This window comes from Chroicocephalus ridibundus, unplaced genomic scaffold (assembly GCF_963924245.1).
Source record: "Chroicocephalus ridibundus unplaced genomic scaffold, bChrRid1.1 SCAFFOLD_70, whole genome shotgun sequence".
In the NCBI taxonomy this organism is placed as follows: domain Eukaryota; kingdom Metazoa; phylum Chordata; class Aves; order Charadriiformes; family Laridae; genus Chroicocephalus; species Chroicocephalus ridibundus.
In genome coordinates, this window is record NW_026961580.1 from 1,142,483 (window position 1) to 1,151,076 (window position 8,594).

Below are 8,594 nucleotides of genomic sequence, written 5' to 3' on the forward strand. Positions count from 1 at the left end.
GGCCCCTGCCATGCAGAAGTCAAAAGGCTCTTGGGCTGTCCACTCTTTATGGGGTAAGCCAATTGACTTATAGTCACATCAGCACAGGAACAAAATATCTAGGTCCCCACCGTGTTGCCAACCATCCCCCAACTTCAAGTACCACTCAGAACAACTCCATGGATGATTGGGGCGCCAAAACGAAGGGGCGCCCACACCACCCCAGCAGTCAAATAAGGAACAACCAATGGAACTTTCACAGTAAATAAGTACAATCCCAGACAGTCCAAGGTAACAGCCAAGACAATGACAGACCAATACAGTGCAAGACCCAACATCATACAGAGCAGTAAAAGGCAACGCGCAGCCAAGTCAAGAACAGTTAAAATACCCATAATCCAGTGCAGCACTATGACACTGTCCCAAAACACAGTCAAAACAACGACAGAGTAATGCAACACGAGCCGTAACACAACACAGGGCAGCACAAAGCAATACACAGTCACACAAAGAACAGCCAATTAAAAAACCCACAACAGAATGCCCTACGATCTCAGGAAGTCTCAGAGGGCAGTCACGGCAAATACAGGGCAATACGGTGCAAGATAACACAATACAGGCCACTGCCAGCCAATACTCAGTCAAATAAATAACAGACAGTCAAAAAATTCACAGTGCAGTGCACTACTATGACACCATGGGTCAGGTGGCAATCATGACAACGACAGGGCAACACAAGGCAAGACGTAACCCAACACGGGGCCGGACAAGGCAACATGCAGTTGTGGCAGGTGGAGCCATTCACTTCACTCCTAAGAGAAAAGTAGAGAAACATTCAGAAACATCAACACAGTGATTCTCCAAAGGCAGCAGTGCGCATGACGGCGCTTTATCAGGTTCCGTGGCCACGTACCCAGGATTATTTCCTGCCTAGGGGCCAGGGTCAGACGAGCTGTCAGGGAGACCCTCCCCTTGAGTCACGAGGCTTGGAAAGGACCCCCTTGCTTTCTAAACTCCTTCTCAGAGAGGAGTCTAGGTGCGGCTGGATCCAATTCCTAGCTCGGAGAGGACCCCCTTGCTTTCTAAACTCCTTCTCAGAGAGGAGTCTAGGTGCGGCTGGATCCAATTCCTAGCCCCGGACTTGGGCAACGGTTCACCTCTAAAGGATTATGTCTGTGCCGTCAACCCTTTACATGGCTCATAAAAAACAGCTGATGAAGGAAGTGACAACATGGTGGCCTACAACGGCAGAATAGATCAGATGACAATCAAGACAACAACAGAGCAATACAATGGAAGACGTAACACCACACGGGGCCGGACAAGGCAATACACAGCCACATCAGAACCCATGAGAGACACCACACTACAGTCCAGACCTAGGACAGATTCTCTAACGTGACCGTCAAGACGACAGGGCAATACAACGCAAGACGTAACACAGGCCATATGCAGTTGTGGCGGGTGCAGTGATAAAATTCACTCCTAAGAGAGAGGTAGAGAAACATTAACAAACATAACAGTGATTCACCCAAGGTAGCAGCGCACGTGATGGCACTTTACCAGATTGCACGGCCACGCACCCCAGGTCATTTACTGCCTCGGGGCCAGGGTCTGACACGCTGTCTGGGAGACCCTCCCCTTGAGTCACAAGGCTCGGAAAGGACCCCCTTGCTTTCTAAACTCCTTCTCCGAGAGGAGTCTAGGTGCGGCTGGATCCCATCCTCGCCCCGGACTTGGGCAACGGTTCACCTCTAAAGGATCATATCTGCGTGATCAAACCCTTTGTATCGCTCAGCTAAGATGGCAAAGTCTGGCATGCTGTTAGTCACTGACCCAGAATCTGTTGCGGCAAGGCTTCTCTCAACCTAGAGGAGCAGAACCTTAAGTGAGTGTCCCCGGGAAATGCTGGTGAACAGGCCGCTGCCTTGCAAGAAAGCTCCAAGGGCTCTTGGTCTGTCCGCTAGGTCTATAGCAAGCTAACTGACTCACAGTGTCTTGACTCTGGTGCCAGCCATCCCACAAAGTTCAAGTGCCACTCGTAGCGACTCCTGCTGGTCGTTATAGCTCGAGCAGCAGCCTGGAGGAAAAAGGGGGGTGACATCGCAACAGCGGTCAAATACAGAACAACCGGTTAAAAATTGCACAATACAGTGCCAGAGACTCTAAAATAACTGGCAAGACAACGACAGGACAACACCATGCAAGATCTAACCTTACACAGGGCAGTACAAGGCAACATACAATCAAATGCAGAGCAGACAATGAAAGAATTGACCGTACAGTGCCACGCAATGGTAGAGTATATCAGATGTCGGTCACCACAATGACAGAGCAATACAAGGCAAGACGTAACGCGATACGGGGCCCTACCAGGCGACACAGTCAAGGACACAACAACCCATGAAAGAATTCACAACACAGCGCGGTCCTAGGACAGAACGTGTAAAATGACCGTCGAGACAGTGACAGGGCAATACAATGCAAGACACAACACCATACCAGGTGGTAACAAGGCAACATGCAGCCAAACGAAGAACAACCGATTAAGAAACCCAGCATACGTTCAACTGTAATACCAGAAAAGATCAGAAGGCAGTCAAGACAACGACAGCACACTATAACATGAGAAGTAACACAATACAGGGCAGTACAAGGCATTACACAGTCAAATAAAGAAGAACCCATTAAAAACCACACAATACAGTGCGGTGCGATGCCAGAGTAGATCAGAAGGCAGTCGAGACTACGACGGGGCAATATAATGCCAGATGTTACACAATACAGGGCGGTACAAGGCATTAGAAAGCCAAATGAAGAACAACCGATTAAAAAACCCGCAATACAGCGTGGTACGAGGCCCGAACAGATCAGAAGGCAGTCAAGGCTACGACGGGGCAATATAACGCGAGACGTAACGCAATAGAGGGCGGTACAAGGCATTACACAGTCAAAGAACAACCGATTAAAAAAAAAAACCACGCAACACGGTGTGGTACGACGCCAGAGTAGATCACAGAGCAATCAAGAGCGTGATGGGGCAACACGATGCGAAACCGATACTGAGTGAGGCGGAGCAATACTATTGCAAATATACAAGAACATAGTACGGAACCAAGTTCTTAAGCGTATGACGCAAGACCATCTCCAATGGCAGTCAAGGAAGTTCCTGAGCAACGTAATCCCGATTTGCACAAAATGGTGCCATCAGGCACCATCGCGTCCGTCAACACTAAGTTGTACTGCAATATCCCCCGCATCACACGCGCCGTACCCTTCTGCTCACCTGCTCCGCATGGATTCCGGGTATGGACTTCGTGGCACTCTCTGGTTCTGGCACCTAAAACACCGAAGACACACAATATTCCTGTTGAGCTTACGGGAAACCACCACCCCCATGCGCTACCTCTCTGCTACCCAGCTCACCTCCAACGCTCGTCCGGCTCCGGATGCCTGCGGCGCCTGCAAAACCAAAGACAAACACTCGCCTGAGCTCCCCAACGTGTCCACAACCGCCTCACTCGCTGGGACTACTCAGTGGGCGTGCAGCATCGCCCCTCTGACCCTGCGTGTCACACCAACCGAAGAAACACACGCCGAGATACTGCCCAAAACCCTACCAAATTCCCCATCTCCCACTCCCTCACCTTGCCCGCCCATCCTCCCCCGAGGCGTGCAACCTGAAGGCTCACAAACCACCCATAAAACCCAACCGACACGGGTTGCTTTACAACTTGGAAGTTGCTCCCTCTGAGGCAGATGTGATACTTCAGCCCACCCGCCGCTGCTGACCTTGACTGGCTCATCCCCATCCCCACATCCCACGTCATTCATTGCTTCAAAACTTCAAATTGGAAAGAACCAACACATACAGTACTCAGAGCCACATCTTCTCTCTAACACCACGTGCTGACCCACCTCCTTACGTCGCTCTCCTCCTCTACGCTGCCCCGACAAGCTTGTCCCGCTGCATCTGCAAGAACGACATCAGAGAAATCACCCTGAGGCAGAGCAATAGAGTCGTAACAACAAAAGGTCTTGCACCTTTTCACAAATACCATCTAAGGTCCAGATACAACCGTACACAAAGAAAGTTACAAAAAAAAATCCGCACCAAAACCAGCCGTACCCTCTTGGACATGAGCTCTTCTTCACTGCTGCTGTGTTGCCTTCCCAACATGCCTCTGCTCTTCCCAAACAAAACAGAAGAGGTGTCTACACAGCCTCCCGATGGCTACCCTGAGATGACTCTAACACCTTTGCCCCGATCTACGGGGATTCATGTACTACATATAGACTCTCCACAGGATTCCGCCCACCCTGGACACTACGCGCCCAGGCAGGGCAGCCCCGAGCCAAACACTCACGGTTACAGACAGACACTACATGGAACGCTACGAACGACACGCCTCAAAGATGAGAGAAAACTCTCAGCAAGAAAGATAACACGGGGACCAAAGTCACCGTCGTGCAAGAAAATCTGTGGGATCGTGATGATGTCAACGTGAAGACGCTCTACGGAACCCCGTGAAGCAAACTGTAGAACGTGATGGTACGTAATAAGAATGGACTGTTGAGCCCGCTAAGATGGACATGCAGGAAGTCTGGCTTCAAGACCTAAGAACGTAACGACGCAGGGAAGAACTCCCAGACATGGAAGCGGGCCGTCCAGAAACTTCCGAGAGGCAAGACTGATGCACGCTTTAAGATGCTAACGCAAGAAGAGCATCAGATGAATGGTGCTACGCCCACAGGCCCAAGCAGTCGAGACCCTAAGGATGACGCCCAGGGCCCCACGTCGTGCTCCTGGAGCTCAAAGATGACCTCGAGACCCAAGAGGGGCGAAGATACACAACACAGACCACATGAACGACATGACAACACGCACAGGCTGGAACTGCCCTGCCCGGGACACGCTAGCGTCACACTGAACAGTAAGCAACATCCTTTACCTTCCTAAATATGACTGTGCCCCGGGACAGCCCTCGCCACTACGCTAACGTCAAAGACCCCATTTTGCAATTGTCCACCTCGGCCCCTCTCCGGCGCCTGACTGTCAACTTAGCTTTTGGAGGGCCAGGGATCTGAATCCTTCTTCGATGCGGTCCGCAAAAACCAGCCATCCGATACATTTCCGCAGTCACCAGGTTCCTCCTCTTCCTCTGCAAAAGGAAAATAAAACATAATCCCAGAGGCCGCCACAGCACCAGCAATAAGCATCCTGAGAGGAGACGCCAACCTCTTCCACGACACCCTCAGCCTCCCGAATGCCGTGGCGTTCTGCTCGCCCGCTCCGCGCCGATTCCGGAGTCCGAGGCTGCAGTGATAGTTATTCACGGCACCTAAGAGACCAAGAAACACAACATTACCACTGCGCTTCTGCCAAACCGCCACACCATCGACTCCCATCTTCTGTCTTCATTCACATGAGAAAAAAAGTACCCAATTGTATTCATAGAGGCGCCAGTCACATCTTCCCTCTAATGCCACATGCCGAGCCACCTCCGTACAGCGCTCCTCTCGGCTCCCCTACGTCACCCTCCACATCTCATCTCTCGGCATCTAAAAAGAGAAAAAAAAAACATCAAGCATTACCCTGATGGCAGAGCGATAGCTTAATTCCAAAGGTCTTGTTTCTACTTCGGAACACTGTTCAATTAGATGCAACTACAGCCTGCCATCAAAAAAAAAAAAAAAACCACAGAAAAAGCCCACAAACATTACACCCCACACAAAGCAGCCTGAACATCTTTGAGATACTGCGTCCTTCACTGACTGTGAACAGCCTCTCCGACTTGGCTCTGCTTATGCCAACACCCACTAATGAAACACCCACGCACCCAACCTACTGAGAGCAAATTAATTCCAGATGACTACCCAACCTTTGCCTCGGTCTCCACAGATCCACATATTAACTGTAGACTCTCGTCACTATTCTGCCTGCCCTGGACTCTACACACCCGGGCAGGGGGGCTCCGAGCCAGACACACACACAAGCACAGACCAACACTACACAGAACGCTAAAAACAACGCACCTCAAGGATGAGAGAAAACTCTCAGCAAGAAGGATGACACCCGGACGGAAGTCACCGTCGGGCAAGACGACCTGGAGACCGTGGTGGTGATGTGAAGAGGCTCTATGGAAGCCCCTGAAACAGAGCGTAGGACATCATCATCTGTGATAAGAAGGGACTGTCAAGACTGATAAGATGTATGCGGGGGAAGCCTGGCTTCAAGACCTAAGAACGTAATGACGTAGGGAAGAAGTCCCAGTTGTAGACGCGGGCCATCCGGAAACTTCCAAGACGCAAGACCGATGCGAGCTTTAAGCTTCTAACGCAAGAAGACCAGCAGCCGAATGGTGCTATGCCCACGGGTGCAGGTGTTCGAGACCCTAGGGATGGCGCCTGAGGCGCCATGCCGTGCTCCTGGAGCTTAAAGACGACCTCGAGACCCGAGAAAGGTCTAAGACACAGAACACGGACCACACGAAAGACAACAACACACACAGGCTGGAACCACCCTGCCCGGGAATGCCGAACAGTAAGCCGCATCCCTTACGTGCCTAAAGGAGACTGCCCTCCAGGACAAACCTCTCCCCTACGCCAACTTCAAAGACACCTTTTTGCAATTCTCAACCTCGTCCCCTCTCGAGCGCCAGTCTCTCAACTTAGCTTTTGGAGGGCCAGGGCTCCGAATCCATCCTTGAGGCAGTCCACAGAAAACAGCCATCCAGTACGTTCCTGTGGTCACCAGCTTCCTCCTCTTCCTCTGCAAAAGGAAAAGAAAAAAAAGTTATCCCAAAAGCAGCCACAGCACCAGCAATAAGCATCCTGAGAGGAGATGCCAACCTCTTCCACAACACCCTCAGCCTCATGAACGCCGAGGCATTCTGCTCGCCTGCTCCGCGCCAATTCCAGAGTCTGACGCTGCGGCAAAAGTTATTCACGGCACCTAAGATACCAAGAAACACAGCATTACCACTGCGCTACTGCCAAACCACCAGTCCCGTGCTCCTCCTCGATACTATCTGGCTCGCCTCAAATGCGAGAGCCTAGAGCACACCAGGCTCCGACGACACCCGAACCCATCTGCAAAACCTGTCCAAGAAGGACTCATGAACCCGGCTCCCTTTTCTAGCCCTCCCCCAGTGCCAAAACTTTAGAAACCCCTTCTCTTCTCCCTGAGCTGCCAGGGAAGGAGCCCCACTTCTTCCCCATAGATCCCACCCTTTATTTGCCAGCCCGAACACCCGGCGTTGGACGCTTCTCGAGAGCCACTCTTCCCAGCCTCTCCCTGCGTCCCACCACCACCTCCCATCTTCTGTCTTCCCACAGACTCTGGGCTCTGCTGCAGACCCACAGAGTCAGTGAAGCCCTGACCCAACCTACACCAGGGGCCTGCCGCACGCCGCAAAGGCTCCAGGGACACGGCAAAACCCTGAGCACGGTGGGGTAAGGCGACGAGGCGCCCCACATCCTGAAATACGTTATGCTTTATGGCCCTGCTGCTTTCCTGAGAAATGTGGAAACTCCATCTACAGCTGCAGACAAGGTGCTCACCCAGTCCCTGCAAAGTAATCTCATCATCTGCCCGATTGAGACAAATTCTATTGGCATCTTACCTGGGATACAGCAAAGCTAGTGGGAAAAAAAAAAAACCACACAAACAAGAAAGTTCCGTCTTCAATACAGTCAGGGATTCCAGGAAAATGCGCCATGCCTGGAAGAGAGAAAACCATACCCTTAAACTATCTCACCGCCCCCTAAGACTCATTACCACGCGACTCACCTGAAAAACCACAAGGAAGAGAACCGGCACATGAGGCCGCTCTCTACTATACACGCTGCCAAACCTCACCTGGTCCTGAAGGTCTTGCCACCTCCAGCTTCTTACCTGCTATTCTCTAAATGGGATAACATCTCCACCCAAGGAGCTGAGCCGCCTCCAAAGCTGCAATCGACTGAAGGACAGGCAGAGCTCTGACCCTGGAGAAGCCCGGCAGCAGAATAAGCTGCCCCAGCAGAGGCTGTGGGTTATATACCCCGGGCCCCGCCCACCCCCGTTCCCACCAGCACCTGGGAAAGGGCCTGGCTGACCTCCACAAGGCATAGAGCCTGCCAGAGGAAAAGCTGCTCCTTTCCTCACAGGCCTGAGAAGTACAGCATGCAAAACACCAAAACGGAGAAAGCGACCCTTAGAGGAACGGACAATATGTGCTCTTTTATTACAACTACATCAACTGTGTCAGCAACGGGGCCCGGTAGGTACGTAAACTTAATTAAACTTCTGCGGGGCGTAGACATAAAGAGAAAGACATCATCCTAACCTCCATAGGCAAGTAGATCATTAGGCCCGATAACCACGTTTTTATCAAGACTCAATGTCCTCTAGTTTCCTTGTGAAAGAAAACCCACAATGCTGGGGGGGGTCATATGTCACTTCTAGCAAGACGACGCGTATTACCCGACTTCTGCCAGAACGACGTTCTGGATAGGAAGGACGGACGGAGCGCAAGCAGAGGCTTGTGCGCCGCCTGTAATACAGCGGCTGAGAAAGAACCAACCCTTCCGACCGCCGCTCTCCTCAGCCGAGTCCGCTCCGCTGCCCTTTC